This window comes from Notamacropus eugenii, chromosome 6, assembly GCF_028372415.1.
Source record: "Notamacropus eugenii isolate mMacEug1 chromosome 6, mMacEug1.pri_v2, whole genome shotgun sequence".
NCBI lineage: Eukaryota > Metazoa > Chordata > Mammalia > Diprotodontia > Macropodidae > Notamacropus > Notamacropus eugenii.
This window is the reverse complement of record NC_092877.1, coordinates 272,337,573-272,356,943: the sequence shown is the minus strand read 5'-3', so window position 1 is coordinate 272,356,943 and position 19,371 is coordinate 272,337,573. Positions and strand designations below refer to the sequence as shown.

Here is a 19,371-nt window from a genome sequence, read left to right as displayed (position 1 = left end):
ACACACACACACACACACACACACGCACACACATATAAGAAGGATATTAATGGCCATTCATAAGGAGATAGTTCTTTGACTTAGATTTTACAATATATTTCTAAGCAAATGGCTAATTTTCCCAGCATATAAAACGATGTGTAACTACAAAATGCTTTTGCATGAAAGGTGTGTTTTTGCATCCAAATTCTAAAAGTTCAGTGTGTTTATCTTATTAAAAAAATAAACCAACATTTAAAAGGAGTAAGTAGAAAAAATACCTTGATTCCTGAGTAATTAATTGTAGTAAGGAAATATTTAAACTTGTGATCCCAGAGGGGCTTTTGAGGGGAGGATTACACACCTGCTGAAAGTCATTGTCTTTCCTTCTGCTGCGAGCTCATCAAGTTACTTCCATAACTATTTCTTACAAATCCATAATCACAAAAATCCCTGCATTGAGTTACACTGTTGGATTACTATTAAATGCCAGGAAATCTTGACCATCTCCACAATAATTTTACTGGATGATGATAAGAATTCTCCATTCCCAGTATGGTAGTTAAGAACTTCCAACACTTAGAAATATATTCATACTAAATTTTCTTCTCAATACCAATCCAATTTATTGTATTTTATCTGGCACATCTCTAAAAACAAAAATCAATCTGAAGTACAAGCTATGACTTGTAAACAAATTTATGACAAATTAATAGTGACTACTAGTACATGAGTTTTAGCTAGGGAGACACAATTTCAAATGTGCAAGCTAGGCAAATAACTTGCATAGCCCTTTTCCAAATGAAAAAGAAACAAAACTAACGCCACATTTTATGGAAAGTTGCTGGCAACTGGGGACAGAAAATGCCTTTTCTCCCTTCTGCTTCCTTAGACCTTTGTCTATCTGATGAGGGTATAATAAATTCAAAGGACAAAAATAGGCAGAAATTGTGTTAGCCCTCACCTCATTTTTGAAGTGGAAATTTGGAACGTCTACAAAGACCAGGGGCAGCACTTTTTTTTTTTCAATAGGCTTCTGAATTAATTGAGATCTGGTTTAATTTGATAAAAAGCTCCAATTTAGCAGTTTTTTTTAAACAATGCACCAAGTCTATTTGGCCCATGAACCTAAAGGTGCAGGTTTAGTTTCTGTTCCAGCACATAAAAGCATTCACTTTTAATAAAAGAGTACCCTGTAGGGCTATTATAAAAAGATTAAGCAGCTTAGAAGTTACCCCTTCATCCTGGGCCTTTCAGTCATTATAAGCTTTTAATTCATACTCAACAACATGTTAAAAAATTTGCTTAGTCATATTTTGGCAATTAAATATTAAAATGAAGGAATGGTTTTCAAATGATAAATGATGCCAATGCAAGCACAGAGATATGACCTCACAAAAGAAAAAAAAAGCAAATACTAATAAAGATACATTAAAAAAATCTAGAGAGTACATGGGTCTTTTAGATTTAAACCAGTACCCACATGCTGATTTAATGCTAGACTGATTTAAATCTGCTAGGCAGTGAGATCAGAAATGTTCTTAACTATCCCTATCTCCAATAATTAAAATAATAATTTTATTATTTTTTATATATTATTATTTTCTATCATCTTCAGTTCTGGATAAATCCCTTCTCCTCCCTTACCTACTGAACAATTTCCTAACCAAGGGGCAAAAAAATAGAAGAGGGAAAAACATCAGTAAAACTAACCAACAGTTTAACTGACAGTATATGCGATATACTGCAGTCCATACTTTCCCATTTCTCAAAGAAGGAAAGACATTTTTGTATTTGTTCTTGAGAGACAAGTTTACTAATTATTACTGCACAATATTTTGTTTCATTATTGCTGATTTCATTTAATTACCTAACTTCTTTTTTTTACAGATAAGGAAGCATAGCCATTGAGAAATGAACTGATTTAGCCTAGGTTATAAATAACAGAGCAGAGGCATAGTAGAACCCAACAACCTAACTCAATGTTCTTGATTTAAGCACCACATTGAACCATCTATTCTTTTTTCCTGAACATTGTTCTTTTGGAATGTTTTAAAGGTATGTGCAGAAGACAAATAGCTGAAGAGGATACTAGTAGGGGAGAGAGGATTGTTATCTTCAGGTAGGTAGCCTATTGTTACCTTTTCCAAATTATTATCATTGTGGCAAACATGTTGATCTATGTGCCATACAAGACTGATTGGGGGTTGGAGTTTGTATGCAAAAGCTGTATTTCTAGTGGGATTGAAAAATTTTAGATGAGATGGGAGGGAATTGTAACCAATGGAGGGATAAGACTTTGGTCTTGTCTATCATCATAACCCCCAGAGTGCTTAGTACAGAACTTTGGAAAAGATAGGCACACAATATATTTTGAATTAATGAGTTGATTATTATTTTCTTCCAAAAAGACCTTTGTAGAATTTTCAAAAATGATGTTCTCTTCTGGAAACTTTTTGTGCTTTTCAGAATAGATTCTTACAAGATACTTACATACCATGCAGTTTTTGAAAGTAGCATTTGAAAGTAGCATAAATGGCATTTATGAAGTAAGGAAATTCCAGATTATGTATAACATTTTTTACATATACAATCCTATAATAATAGCACTGGAACAGACTTCTGAATTCATGCTAATAGTGAGGTCAAGGCTACTTAAATAACCTGTTTAAGGTAGGGAGTGACAAAAATGGAACTATAATGGGAAAATGGTAGAATAAAGTAGACAATTACTTGGCTTTCCAAAATTCCCTTCAAATAACCTAAAACAATGTCTCAAAGTAAATTTTAGAGTCACAGAAATAATGAAAAGTTGGAGTAAAGTAGTCATCTAGTCTAAGACAACTTGGGAGATGGTTTTACCAAAGGTAAATGAAGATACTGCTCAGTCAATAAATAGCAAGACTTAGGGTAAGCTGTGTTGAAGGCAACTTTAGTTTCAGGAATTTTTGCTCTATGTAAGGTATGGGTGTCAGGCAATAGATCAGGAGAGGTTTCAGGGCCCCCCTTCACTGATGCTGGATATAGGGCCCAGATTTTCTGTCCTGCCAATAAATAAGAATAAGTAAATGGCGGTGGGTACAGTTGCAGAAGAGCAGGGGCCCTGCTGATTGTGGTCACTCACAAGGGAGCAGAATCCGTGACTTCAGTTCCCGGGAAGAAGGTCAAGCTTGAAGCCTTGGCAGAGACCAGAGGGAGCAAGAGAATTTTCAATGCCACCCAGGGGATAAGAGGAATACCTGAGGTCACTTATAGACCAACACATGAGCCACAAGAACAGTGAATACCCTTTGACTTGGATTATAGAACATTAGGAGAATGAAAAGGTCAAAGACCTCCCCACAGAGCTCAGAAAATGACAATATGAAAAACCTAAAGCCTAAGACATTAACCCCCACACTCCAGGAGCAAAGCCCAAACCTTACATAACAATTACAGCCAAGAAATGATCCACTAAAATGAATAAATAGCAGAAAAAGAACCCAACCATGAATTGTAATTATGGTGATAGAAAAGGTCAGGGTTCAAACCCAGAAGAAGGCAATGAAATCAAAACATCTATTTGTAAAGTTTCAAAGAAAAATGTAAAGTGGTCACAAGCCCCAAAAGAGTTCTTGGAATAACTTTAAAAAAAGACTTTAAAAATCAAAGAAAAAATGTCAAGGAAAAATTAGGGAAAAAATAAAAATAATGCAAGAATATCATGAAAGTTAACTAATTAAAAAAAGAGATCCAAAAACTTATGGACTAAAATAACTCCTTAAAAATTAGAATTAGACAAGGGAAAACTAATTATTTCATAAGGTATCAAGAAAAAAATAAAACAAAATCAAAATAATGAAAAATTAAAAGAGAATGTAAAATATCTCAGAAAAATAACTCATCTGAAAAACAGATCAAGGAGAGATAGTGTAAGAATTGTTGAATTACCTGCAAATTAAAAATAGTCTAGATACCATACTTCAACAAATAATAAAGGAAAATTGCTTTGACATTTTAGAAGTAGAAGGTAAAATAAAAATGTAAAAATAAAAATCTGCTGATGATCGCCTGAAAGAGATTCTAAAATGAAAATGTTACAGGAACATTATAGTTAAGTTTCAAAGCTCCCAGGTCAAGGAGAAAAATCTTACAAGCAACTAGAGAAAAAAAATTTAAATATGAAGCTATAATGAGAATTGCACAAGATTTAGGAGCTTCTATATTAAAAGATCAAAGAGCATAGGATATGATAGTCCAAATATCAGGGGAGCTGAGTTTGCAGCTAAGAGTAACTTAGTCAGGTGTAATCCTGCAAGGGAAAGAAATGGATATTTAATGAATGAGAACTTTCAGGCATTCATGAGGAAAAGACCAAAAAAATTTGACTTAGAGGAATCAAAAGAAATATAGAAAGAAAATCATCTCTTTCTCAGTAGTACATGCCACATTTACAACAATTTATTAGGGTATAAAAAAATTTTTATAGTTAAATTCAGAAAAGTAGAAATATTACATGTATCCTTATCAGATAATATTGCAATAAAATGCAATAAATGCATCAAATGCAATAAAAATTACATTTAATAAGAAACTTTGGAGACATAGATTAAAATTTATCATAGAATAAATAATCTAATCTTAATGAGTAGGTTAAGAAACAAGTCATAGAAACAACAAATTTATTAAAGAGATTGATAATAATGAGGCAACACCAAAACTTATAGAATGCAGCAAAAGCAGTAATCAGAAGATAATTTGTATCTATATATACATTAAAATAGACAAAGAAGAGACTGATGAATTGGATATGTAATTTAAAAAAAGAAGAAATTAAAAATCCCCAACTAGACAGCAATTTAGATATCCTGAATATTAAAGGTGAGATTAATAAAATTGAATATAAGAAAACCACAAAGTTAATTAATAAATTTAGGCATTGGTTGATGAAAAAGACAATAATATAAACCATTGGTTAAAATGATTTTTAAAAATGGAGAAGAAATCCAAATCACTACTATCAAAAATGTAAAGAGTGATGAATACATCACTAATGAAAATGAAATTAAAGCAATTATTAGGTTATCTTTTGCCTAATTATATGTCAATATATTTAAATAAAATGGAAGGATACTTACAAAAATATACGTTACCCATATTAACCAAAAAGAAAATAGAATATCTAAATAATTATATTTTGGGAAAAATAAATAGAACAGGCTATAAATGAGCTTTACAAAAAAAAAAAAAGCAGCAGGATCCTATTGATTTACAAGTAAATTTTACCAAACATTTAAAGATCAACTAATTCCACTATGAAATAAACTATTTGGAATAATAGGCAAAGTAGGAGTCCTACTAAATTCCTTTTATGAAACAGATATAATGCTAATACCCAAACCAAGAAGAGCAAAAACAGAGAAAGAAAATTAGAGAACAGTGTTATGAATGATTGTAGATTAAAAAATCCTAAAAAAAAATAACTAGAAGATTGCAACAATATATTCCAATGATTATACATTGTGTCCAAATGAGATTTATATCAGGAATTCATGGCTGGTTCAATATAAGGAAAATTATTGATATAATTATTATAACAAGAGAAACAAAAATAATAATGATAGATGCAGGAAAAGCATAAAACCTCATTCCTATTAAAAAAAAACACTTACAAATGGAGGTATAAATGGATTTTTCCTTATAAAGATAAGAAACATTGACCTAAAACCACCAGCAAGCATTATTTCTAACAGGGAGAAACTAGAATCCTTCCCAAACAAGATCAGGAGTGAAACAAGTATGTGTATCATCACCACTATTATCCAATATTGTACTAGAAATGCTAGTAATAGCTGTAAGAAAAGGAAAAAAAGAAACCAAAAGAATGGACAATGAGGTGATAAAACTATCTCTTTTTGTCAAAAAATCCTAGAGATGCAACTAAAAGTTATTCAAAACAATAATTTTAGGAAAATAACATGTTGGAGACATATGGATTGGCATGGAAAAATTGGGAGTGCTAATACACTGTTGGTAGAACTGTCAAATGATCCAACTATTTTGAAGAGTGATCTGGAATTATGACCCCAAAGTTATTCATTTGTTTTAACTTTGACACAAAACATTGCTATCAGTTCTATTTCCCAAAGTGATTGAGGGGAAAAGGAAAATAACCTATATGTTCTAAAATATAGCAGCTTTCTTTGTGGTGGCAAAGAACTAGGAACTGAGAGGATGTCCATCAATTGGGGAATGCCCAAATAAGTTGTGGTATATGATGGTGATGTAATACTACTGTGCTGTAAGAAATGATGAGCAGGTTGATTTTTAGAAAAATATGTAAAGACTTGCATGAAATAATGAAGAGTAAAATGAGCAGAAGCAAGAGAACATTGGATACAGTAACAGCAATATTATACAAAGAGTAACTGTGAATGATTAAGCTAATCTGAGCAACATGAATATTCAAGTAAACTATAAAGACCCTATGGAATACCATGAGAACCATCCCCACAGAAAGAACTGCTCCATGCGACTAAGTATGGGTTCACATATATTTCTGTCAAATATTGGCCTTCTCTAGGGAGATGATTGAGAGGGAGGAAGGAAGTTAGGCAGGCAGCCTAGAACTCAAAATGCAATGAAAATTTAAAAAAATAAATATTTTTAAAAAACAAATGAAACTAGGTCAGCTCTTTTCTACCATTTAGTCCATACTCTTTTCACTACAATATAAACACTTTTAGATGAGCTCCAGCTTCATTTTTCTATCTTTGTTTTTTAAAATTTTATTGCTACAAGTTCAAAAACATTTCTAATTTACAATGCTGCTTAGATCTTTTATCGTTAATATGACCATGTAAGAATTCAAATGGGAAAATTACTATGAAATTATAGTTGTTATCAGAATAGGGAAGAATCAAAGGGTGGTGGAATTTTTTTTTAACACTACCTAAAAGAGGAGGGTAATAAGGTGGCATAGTTAATAGAGTACTGGACCTGGAATCAGGAAGACTCCTCTTCCTCAGTTCCAGTTTGACTTGAGATGTTTACTAGCTGTGTGACCCCTGGGCAAGTCACTTAACCTGTTTGCCTTAGTTTCTCATCTATGCAGAGCTGGAGAAGTAAACGGAAATCTCTCCAGTTTCTTTGCCAAGAAAATGGTGTCATGAAAAATAGATCATAACTAAACAACAACAAACAAACAAGAGCAGGAATTGTCTTTCAATGTCAATTTTGTGACTATCCCTTGGAGGTAAGAAACACCAAGAGAACTTGGAATGCAAGTAGCTATTATTTTTCCTTTCATGCATATGATGTTTATCATGTAACTATAGAAATGAACTCAATACAGGTTTCAAGTTGATCTATCCAAGGACATGTGAACCAGAAAAAGAAAGTAATTTCCTAGGAAAAAAAAACACATTTACTTTGTTAGTTTTTTCTTTTCCAGGATCAGATCCTTTTTCTATGCCTTGAAATTGGCATAAGATAGTTTATGAATTTAGGCAACAAGGTGGCAAGGATCTCATAGAATCCTAGATTTGTAGTTGGGAAAATCAGGTCAATCTTGCTTAGCCATAGTCTTTTCATTGGTGAATTTGGGAAAGCAATAGCATTCGCCTACCAGGGCTGTTGTGAGAATTAATGAGATACCAAAATGTATCAACTCTCTAAGTGCTATTATTATTGTTACTATTATGTGAGCACTCCAGGGAGATATGAAGCTATTTGTACCTGAAATACATGTGATAGATGTGTCTATTATCTTCATATGTATTAAAATCAGAAGGATTAACTGAGATAGAAGACAACTGAAGTCCAAAGCAGAGTGCCTAAAGAGTATAAGATTTTCCCAAAACTATAGTATCACATCTATTATTGAAATAGGGTGGATACCTTGAAAGAAAGACACTTACATATACATGTATTTTTGAGTATGTGCCCATATGTGTATGCATACAGATGTTGACACATTTATGTGCATATACATATATTTATATGCATTGTGCACATATGTGTGAGCACATACACACAGACAGAGACAGAGAGAAACTGAAAGAGATAGAGAGTGTGTTTTTGTTAATTTTTTTAGTCCTGTTTACAACATATTCATAGATTCTGTAATAGGTAAGGAGAAATGAAATTTAATTCTGGAGAACTGAATCTCAAATAAGGGAGTGGATGGTGGATGAATGAGTAAGTGTGGCTTAGTTGAGGTCAAGTTTCCAAGCAAGGACAAATGATATTCCAGTGTTTTGAATGAATTTGTTTAAATGATTGTTAAACCGCTATTCTTGATTTTGTAAAATTATGGAGAAAAAAATATCATAGTCCTAGAGTTGGATGAAAGTTTCCTTACCCTTTTTTTAGTCAAAATGTATTCATTACTTGAGTATACACTGATTATATTCATGGATACCATAAAACTAGGGTATATATACGTATATATATATATTACATATACATACACACACACACACACACACACACACACACACACACACACACACACATATATATATATATATATAGCATATATAGTAGAACTGAGATTGTAAAGATACTGATAGTTACATTTATGAACCAAATCTATAAAGTAAAAATTGAGAGGGATTACTATAATAGATTAAAAAGATCAACAGAATTAACAATGCATGAAACCTGATTACAGAACAATGCATGTGAAAATAATCTAGGGGTTTTAGAGAATTTCAAGTTCAACTTGAATCAATATTTGATATGACAACTTGAAAATCTACTGTGATTTTAGAGTACAATATTAGAAGAATAGGACCTAGACCCCCAACCAGAGTGTGATTCTGAGTGTTATATTTTAGGGAGAACTTTAAAAAGGAGAATATGTTGAAAAAAGTAACCGGGATGATAATGAAATGTGAAATCAAGCTATATGAGGATTAGAACTGAAGTGAAGAAATTGATTATTTTAGTCTAGATAGAGGAAGAATAAAAGAATGTATGCGATAATAGTATTCACAAAGGGTCTGACGTGAGTGAGTGGACTTCATGGCTGTTCAGACTCAAAGGGAAATATAGTGAAAACTGAAGATAATTAAGGAATTCAATAGAGTTCAACTTAATGTGAGGAATAATTTCTCAAAAAAAATTAAAAATAAACATAAACCACAGAACTCTTTAAAGGTTGAATTGGGAAGTACTGGAGGCATGCCCCTGGAGGCGTTATAGCAGAGCCTGGAGGATCAGAATGTAAAGAACAAAGATTTATTAAATGCTTTCTATCTGCCAGACCCTATGCTGAGCACTGGGGATAATAAAAAGTAAAATATAAAGACAATTCCTGGTCTCAAGAGTTTATATTCTGAAGGGAGAAGAAAAGACAAAAAAGGAAGCTGAAAAGCTTGGAGTGGAGTGGAGGTGAAGGCAGGAAGGAAGCAAAGAATGAAAGTACTGAGCATGGTAGCACGATTTTGAATTTCATAAATTTAGGAGCAGGACTGACTGGGAGGGGGATGAAGGAAGGCCAGTCTTGGCTCCTTCACAGAAGGAACTCACCAATGGGCGAAGAGTATTTGTGGAGTATTCCCTCCACGTGTTAGACAGGCCACAGGTGGGGAAGCATGTTATAAAGCAAGAAGGTCCAGGTGTTACAGGGAATTCCAGTATGAGACAGCAGCGGAGACAGGATTTTTATGTCCAGAAAGTCATTCCCAAGAGAGAATAAAGAACAAAACAGGCAATTTTGGGAGGATGTTGTAGGTAAGATTCCTGTTTATATGAGTTTAATTCTCTTCCAACGCTAAGATTCTAACTCTCAGATTCTGGGGATTTCATCTCCCTTAATGAAAAATTACAATTATAAAACTGGTCAATGATGACTTTAACTGGGCATATGGGATTCATATATGAAGTACAGAAGAACCTTGACAAAATTAGGAGGGATATATTTGATATAGGACAGGATATCAAAGGAGAGAGACTCTTAATGTCTTCCCCAGAGGATGGCATTAAGTCTTACCCCTGTTGGTAGAAATAAGACCTATTGAATATTCCTCTTGATTTATTCTGACAAGGAACTTTTCATTTTAAAGCCTTATACTTAGTAAAGAATTCATTCCCCTAGAAAGACTCTTCACCTGGAAAGAAATAGGGACATGAGGTATTGGTAAAACATGAAAATTAGTGAACTTATTGGAGCCAGTAGTTGAGAATAAGCATATGTGTGTAGTGTTTGTTAGTTCTGAGGAAACTGTCATTCTGCCTCAAGTAATGGCAGTAGGAGGTAGAGTATTAGGAGATAAAAAAGTCAGAATCAGACTAAACATCAATCTGAGAGGGAGGATCATACTGAAATAAGCATATGAGAAAGCCAGGAAGCAGAAAAAGACATTGACTTCTAGATTCAGGGCCACAGAATTGAAACTGGTTTAGAGAAAGAGGTATAGCAAGTTGCCTTCTATTATGTGGCTAGGAGAATTTTATTTTGATAGATCAGTCTTAAATAGAGAGAAATGTTAAGGTGGAACAGAGAATAATAGGAATATGGAGACTGAGGGATACAGAGGACAGAAGATCAAAGATAAAATATCACAAGAACTAGACTGTAAAAGTATTTCTTGTCTGAGAACAAGAAGGGCAAAGAGGAGAAGTTTTATAGGTCCAAGGTCATCAAATATAGGGTAAGAGAGATAAAAGGGGTGAAACCCTGAAAGAAAAATTTAACTGGGAGCCTATAGGGGAAAAAAAGGTTATTGGGCTAAGATTCTGAGATCCCACACCCAAACTGGAAATTTGGGAGAAGTAAACTCTAAAAGGCTATATGGACGAAAAAGTTTTCTCATATTTTGAATTTACCAGTTAAGAGAACTGGAATCATTCTGCTGTTGAGGACAAGATGTGGCAGGAGGGAGTCAGTAGACATGTAAAAGAAAATTAAGTATAAAAATGCCTTGTTCCCTGTTGTTAGCATTTAGGATCAAAATTTACTCTTAGGACCATTGTAAGCTTGTAAACTTCACCTTTAATTTGTTATTGTATTCCTACCTGTATCTAGAACTCTGTAGCATGTGAAGCAATAGTCCCTATTTAAAAAAAGGAATGGTCATGTACTTTTCTCATGGAACAGGGCAAAAGAGAAGGGAAAAGAATGTGTATCTTAGTTGTGTGACCCTTAGTCTCTTCACCTTTAAAATGTGTGGGCTGTCAGTCTAGCATCCTATGATCTTAGAGTTCAAGCTGAGGGAGTAAAGGAGGAGAAGGGGTTTGTTCTGTGAAGTTTGGAATCAGAGCACCATACTTGAAGACCTAGAGGGCTACATGTAGCAATGAGGCTGCAAATTCTCCTCTACTGTACTTGGGTCAGAGGATGGAACGGAGGGGAACAAAGGAGTCCAGAAAAAGAGGTCAGATGGCAATAAACAGAATTAACCATTAGGAATGCTAGTGAGCCCTCTCCTGGGACTTGTTATGAATGGTTACCCTCTGTGCTTTTGTTGTTCATTCAGTCTTTTTGGACTTATCTTGGCCCCATTAAAAGATACTGTGTAGGGAAATAATATGGACGTTAGTTAATTGACTTGATACCTAGTACTTACTGTATAATACAGGAAGGTAAATTATAGTTTATTATGTTTAATAGATTTGAAAAGGAATTTAGAGGCTGGTAATCTGTACTATCACCCAACCACTATTTTACATCTTGTCCAAAAAATTATGAAGAGAAATCTTTTCAAATACCTTGCTAAAATCCTCATACAATTGAAAGTGGAGAAGAAAGTGGAGAAGTGGAGAAAACAATAAAAAGTTGTTCATTTCTTGGCTCCTGATTTACCTCACTGGCCACAATCTTTGAGAACATACTTATGTTCTGAAGTAGAATTTTGTCCTTTCATTCTTTCCCCAAGAATTGTGAAGGGGAAATTAAGTTTCTCTCCCAATATCTTTTCCTGGAAGAAAACTTAAATGTGACTACTTTATTTTTTAAAATATGTTATTTTATTTTTAAATTCTGAATTTAAGAAACACACAAAAAATTAAGACAGATGCATGTAGAAAGTAGAACAGAAAAAGACAGTGCAAAAGTATTAAATTAAAAGTATTAAATATGTAATACATTCAGCACTTTCTTTCAAAGCTATCCTGTTGGTCAGTGTTTCTTCCCTAACATCCTTTTGTTCTATTGCATGCTTTTTCTTAAAAAGAATAAAAAGGTATTTCAGTAACTCTCTTTCAAGGTTAGCTAGGTGGAGCAGTGGATAGAGTGCTGTGCTTGGAGCCAGGAAGACTTATCTTCCTGAGTTCTAACCTGAATTCAGAAACTTATTAGCTGTGTTGATCCTGGGCAAGTCACTTATGCCTGTTTGCCTCAGTTTTCTCATTTGTAAAATGAACTAGAGAAGATAATGGTAAGCCACTCCAGTATCTCTGCCAAGAAAACACAAATGGGGCCCTGAAGAGTGAAACATGATTGAAAAAAAGTGAGTGAAACTCTGTCTCTCCAGATGAATATCACTATTGCAGTGGGATGTGACCTTAACATAGCTTGATTGATATGCCACGGAATAAGTAAATTAATTTTGGTAGCATTATGATTTTTTAAAATTTATTGGCAGCGTCTATTCATGAACAACTAGTATCTCTCCATTTATTTAGGCCTGTTTTTATTTCCATGTAAAAGTATGTTTTGTAATTATATTCATAAAGTTCCTATGTGTGTCCTATGTAAGTGTATTCTTAACATAGGGTATTGTTATTTTGAATGGAATTTATTTTTTCTTCTTTTTTTTTGGATACACACTTGCATATTTATATATGTAATGATTCATGTGAATTTTTTTAATCCTCTACTTCTTTGCTGAAGTTATAGATGTTTAAAAATTTTGAGGATTTTCTAGGGATCTCTAGAACTCTAGGTATGATGAAAGTTTCATCTTATCATTTGGAGAAATTGATAATTGTGTTTCTTCTTTACACGTATTGATTTCTTTAATTTATTTCCACCTTGTTGCTATATGTAACATTTCTAAAATGATGTTAAATAATAATAATGTTAATGGACATCCTAGCTTTACCCCTCATTTTACTGAAAAAGACTTTAATGTATGTTTATTATGTAAATGCTGACTTTAAGGTTTTGATAGACTATTTACTATATTAAGGAAAGTTCCATCAATTCTTATGCCTTTTAATGCTTTGTTTAAAAAAAATAGATATTGGTATTGCATTTCATTAAGAGATTTTATTTCATTCATTGACATAATCATGTAATTTTCACTTTTTAGTTGATATGTCTTCTATTTTAGTTTTCCTAATGTTGAAACAACAAGACATTAATGGTTTAACTCCTATGTAGGGTACATTTTACTGTAGACTTTTTCTAATATTTTTGCATTGCTTATTAGCAATAGTATTTAGCTATTAATAGCAATGGCATTGCTCATTAGCAATATTGACTTATTGTTTTTTTCACTGAATTGTTTCACCCTGATTTAGGTACTAAGGTCATATGTATATTATAGTCAGAATTGGTAGGATTCATTTTAATATTTTTTTCCAAGCCATCTTTTTAATATCAGAATTAATTGTTCCTATTTGGTAGAATTCACTTCTAAAGCCATCTGATGCTGCAATATTTTCTTTGAGAGTTCATTTATGACTTCTGAAATTTCTTTTCCTGTGATTATATTGTATAATTTCTTTATTTCTTGTTTTATATTGACATTCTATTTTTGTGTTTAGGTGTTCATTTCATTTAAGTCCCCATTTTTTTGGCATATGCTTGGGAAAACTCTTGTCTAATTATTATCTTATAATTTTTATTCAATTTCCTTTTATAAAAATTTTAAATAAAATCTGGCAATTTGCTTTTCCCTTTCATTTTAAAATGCCATCCTAGTAAATAGTTTATTTAGTTTTTCTTCAAAAACAGTTCCTGATTTTATCTATTAAGTGCTTTTAACTTTAAATTTTGTTCATTTTTGATTTTCAAAATTTCTCTTTTTTTTAGTCATACATATTTTTAAGTTGTGTGTCTAATTGACTGAACTGTTTATTTTTTCCTTTTTATTTTTATTGATAAAGGTGTTTAAAGATGAACATTTTCCCTTCAGGACCACTTTGAAAATATCACAGAGGGTTTGGTATATTTTCCCATTGTTGTAATTTTGTTTGAAATTTTATATTGCTTTGTTTCTTTAGAATTTGGCCATTTAATTTTAAATTACATATTAATCTTCTCTTTAATGACCCTTTATATAGTTTCATTATTTTGTAGTTAGCAAAGGATATGTCTAATACTTCTGCTTTTCTATAATGGTTTATAAAGTTTTTATGACCTAATACATAGCATTTTTGGTAAAGTTGCCATGAACAGCTAAGAAATGTGTATAACTATTTTTGTTTCTATATGGTAATCAACATATGGGTTATACCTAGCTTTTACAAAATTATATGCAGGTCCTTAATTTCTTTGTTGTTTACTTTTTTGGGGGGTTAGCTTTATCTAAGTCTTTGAGGGTATTCCTTGAGGCTTCAACTATAATACTTTTGTCTACTTCTGTCTGTTACTTATTTCACATTTCATTGAACTATTTAGATCCTTTGCCATTTGTTTCATATGTGTTAAGAATTAATTTAATTTTATCAAATATGTTTTCATTGTTGCCTTGTCTAAGATAATAATTGCTGCTACTGAGGTCAACTGAAGCATGATAGGTTTTGTTCTATCCCCTTATGTGTGTGAATCATTCTGCTTCAAATATTTTGTTTCTTATAAACAACATGTTCTTGGATTCTCCTTTCTAATTCATATTTTTCTACCTTCTTTCATTTTATGGATAAGCTCATCTCATTCATCCTCTTCTGATTGTTATTTATGTATTTTTTTCATTCATTCCTTTTATATTTATTTTCTCTTTGCATACCTTCTTCCTCCTTACAACAAAGAAAAGTGTTCTGAGAAAGAAGGATTATCTTTAGCATTAATAATCTATATTTGTTACAATCTGGTTCCAATCAACCACTTTTGTCTCTTCCCCTAACACACTCATTGATCAAATATCCTTACTCTTTCTTTCCTTTCTTTTCTTCCCAGTTTTATGTTTCATGAAGATAGATAGAGTTTATTTCGGTTATGACTATTGCCTTCTTCAATCTACCTTTTTTTCATAATCCTTCTTCCTCTGTTAATGTACCTCTCCTTCCTTCAGTTCAAATACAACTAAAGTTCACAAGTATCCTACTCTTCCATTCTCTTTTCCTTCATATTTATGTATTCTTCTTGTTCCACATGCCAAATATTTGTGATAGTGAGGCCCATCCCTTTCCTTTCTCTTCCCCAATTTATTCCTTTTGCCTATTGAAATTATCAGAATATGACAAAAGTACTCCTGGGCTCTCTGTCTTATTTCTTCTCTCTACAGACCTTGAAGACATCAATATTCTGAGGCAATGCTTCTTTTACCTTTGTATATTAGTTTATGATGTTACGTCATTCGTTCCAATTGTTCAATGTATCTCATTTCATATTGCTCTTGATCCTGTGTTTCTAATTCAAAGTGTCCACTAGTATCTTCATCAGGAATACAAGGAAATACTCTTTTTTTAGAAATAAAGTCTCATTTTTTAATCTTTGCGATTATACTCCACTTTTTCTTGGTAGATTATTATTCATTATTAGCTTATATCTTTTTTATTGGAATATTGTATTATAATATTTCCTATTCTCTATATAAGTAATGTCTAAATCTTATTAGATCCTCTCTCTCTCTCTCTCTCTCTCTCTCCATCTCTCTCTTTTTCTCTCTGTTTCTCTTGTGTGTGGGTGCGTGTATGTGTATTTGCATGTTGGTATTTTCACTGGGAGGTTCTGGATTTTGGTGATTATATTTCTGTGAGTTTTCATTTTGGAGTTATTTTCAGGATGTAATTAATAGATTCTTTATATTTTCACTTTGTATTCTAGTTCTAATAGGTCTGAGCCAATTTTCATTTTAGATTTCTTATGTAAATATGATCTAAGCCTTTTTCTATGTTTTTCAGGTAGTCAGATGATTTCTAGATTAATTCTCCCAGACCTTTTTCCACATTATTTAATTCTGCTTCTTCTCTTGTCATATGAAGTTAATGATCATGGCCTAGTCCAATCTACTATATAAGGAATTTCTTGAGTCAGAATTTGTACCTATCATTTCTTTTAGAGTTTTAATTTCATTTATAATAATTTTTAAAACTCTTACTTCATTTCTGCCAGGAATTCTTGGAGCCTTTTTGGCAAATCTATGATTTTCTTTTTGGTTTTGATTGCAGATGGTATAGAGTTCTTCTTTTTTTCTAGGTGTGTTTCTTTGACTCCGTAATATTTCTTGATAGTATGTTTTCTTATATTTGCAGATTTTTCTGACTTTATACTATAGAATCTCCTACTATAGAATTTGTATCACAGTGGGGCTATGTATGTTTCTGAATGTATTGATGAATCCTTTTTTTGTTTTGCTCCTGATCTGTATTATATATAGCCTAAGTAATGAGCTCTATTTGTGTTTCATGTTGGTCTATGAAGGTCAGAGTAAGGGTAGTCTGATTTAAAATTGTCATTGTCTAGATCCTGTTTTGGGCTCCAATCTTCCATGTTCCTCTGCTTCCTCCTCCCCCCAGAATAGCCTCCAAGCCCTTTTTGCTCAGCAGTGGCCCATGATCTGCAAAGTCTCTTTATAATCTTCTTTCCTTGTAGACCTTTCTATCTGGAATCATTTACTAGTGCTTGTAGGTTTCTGAGTGATTCTCTGTGTTGACTTAATCTAGCAGAATGCACTTGTACTTTCTCCTAGGATTGCCTGATCATTCTTTAGTCTGATACTGGTATTTTTTTAATCCTTGTTGGAATACAACACCTCATCATCATGAGGACGGTTTGAGGCTTGTTCATTATTAAGCTAAATTAGTCCAAGCACAATTTTAGGCACCATTCTGAACATTAATAATTTATTTGATAACCTTCTGGAGTGGGAGGTTTTTGCTCTTTTCAAAGGATTCAACATACCAGATATTGGTGTTCTCATAAACGTAGACATTTTGTGATTCAATCAATAAGTACTTATTAGGCACATACTATATGTTAGACACTGGGTTAGGTACTGGGAACACAAAGGCAAAAACCACAGTCATGTCCTCAATAGGGCTTGTATATAATAAGAGAATAACATGTCTTGATGGAAAGACAGTCTACCACAGTAGAATGACTGTCTACTTAGATGAGGGACTAGAGTTCATATCCTGTGACCCCTGCTCTTATTCCTCAGTCAATCATTTAATCTCACTAGACCTCAGTTTTTCATTGATAAAATGAAAGAGTTAGACTAAATGACACCTGAGGTCCTTGTCAGCTCTAGTTCTTATGATCAAATATATTTATATGAGTTGATACATGTGAGCATATATTTGGGTATAGCTGTATCTATATCTATATATGTGTGTATATACATATATATTTATAAAATAGATATAAGGTAATGGGGACCACTAGAAGGAAGAGGACCAGGAAAAACTTAATGCGGAAAGTGGTACTTAATTTGAATTTTGAAGCAAATGCAGGAGTCTGATACTACGGTATCATATGGACTAAGGGATAAGAAATTTCAACGCTATGGCACCATTCCACTCAGTTAATATTGTTACTTCATAGTCATATTAATTCTAGTTAATGCATTTGAAGGGACAGTCACATCTTCATCCTAATTTTAAAACAAGATTGACAGGCATTAAATACAGAGAATTTGCGTGTCAATCCTGCTTTCAGCTCTTGGTATATTTTCCAAGGCAAATGTTAAGACAAAATATATTTGTAAATGTCCAAAGTTGTGTTATTTGATAAGCAGAAACAAACACAGAGATCAGGCAATTTTCCTTGTGCCAAAAGTTAAACAAGACAAAGTTAAATGAAGAAAAAATAGCTCTCAAATCTTTATGGATTTCAAATAGTTATTGAGTGGGTAAAACCATATTGCATGTTTGTGTGATACAGAAGTAGATTAAATGCATGGTTGAATTCAGCAGACATTAATTGAGTGCCTACTATGTGCAAGGTACTATGTCAGATACCATGAAAATTGAAGTGAAAAGCCTTTGGATAAAATTCAAAAAAGATACATTTCGCTCTTCCTGCCTGGATACAAATATGATCAAATCTGCTTGGATGTCACTGAAGCAAGATCTTATTATTAGGTAATGGCACTTTCGAATATTTATGTTTTGGCTAAGAGCCACCCTAAGTGTCTGAAGTATCCAAGCTTATAGAGCACTGTGTTCTGGCTCAGTAAGCATTGTGTAACATTTAGTACCCCTTTATGATGGGGTTCCCTAAACAACTGGCCCTGTTGCCCCTGCAGATAAGGCTGATATAACTGACCTGTATTTGGTAGTTCCTATTAACGTGTCAAAGAATAAGCAATTTAACTTGACCAGAGACCTTAGAAGGAACAATTAATTTTAACTGTACTGGATTAAATTCTTGAGCTGTGAGTATAGCGAAGTCCTAATGAATGCAAATAATGAATCCACCAAAGTGATCACATGTATTTAAATTTGTACTTTTTAAAGTTATAATTATGTAAAATTTGATAATTGATTCTAGTCCAATGAAAATGTACACTGCGAATTCAAATTCATATAATCACTTCAAGGGAATTCATTGAGGACTAACCTGGACCTAGAGTACACAAAAACCAAAACAAAAGCTATCATATTCTTTTCATTGGAGAGTGGGGGAGGGATCAACCAAGCCTTTTTTTTTTTTTTACTTGAAAAATAGAAAGGCACCTTGACTGAATTCTTCATGGTTTAACCAACTAAAAAATCTACAGACTCAGCTTCTTTCTCTGTCCTTTGATCAAATAGCTTATCATTGACTCTTATGAGATCAGGCATTCACAATGGACTGTTTGTGGGATGATGGCTGGAAGAAGACTGCCAACCACAGAGATAAAAGGGTAGATATATTGAAGATGGTTGTAACAATGTGTACACTTTGAAGGGAATCCATATTCGACCTCATTGTCCCTGTAATGATGGTTCTTCATTAGAAATTATTTTCCCCCAAATATTTTAATAGGCAATATTAATTCAGAGTAGATATAGTATCAGAAAAGAACATATCATTTTACAGGTCATGAAGAGGTACTTTCCTCATATCAACCTTGTGAAGATGTAGATGAAAAAACCAAGGCTCAGAAAAATTAACTACATGAAATCTTCTCTGATCCTCCCAAGGGAGGATTTTTCATACCTTACACTTCATATAACACTCCCTTTCTATTTCTCCTATGCATTTATCACAATCCATTTTGCTTATAGTTATTTGTGTGTATGTTCCATGAGGACAAAGGCCACACATTTATTATATTTGCATCTCCTGCAGTGATTAGTATAGAAGACCGTATA

General features: G+C 32.8%; 1 long non-coding RNA gene across 2 annotated transcripts in view; it reads left to right on the top strand.

Moving 5' to 3' along the window:
• LOC140509480 (uncharacterized) overlaps positions 1–19,371 on the top strand; it is a 120,760-nt gene that overhangs the window by 6,238 nt on the left and 95,151 nt on the right. The window contains exon 2 of one of the 2 annotated variants that reach the window (XR_011968777.1): positions 2,038–2,101. This is a non-coding gene — a long non-coding RNA (uncharacterized lncRNA). Of the gene's footprint in view, positions 1–1,608; positions 2,102–19,371 lie in introns of those variants that run through there. The other variant, XR_011968778.1, reaches the window with a different exon arrangement.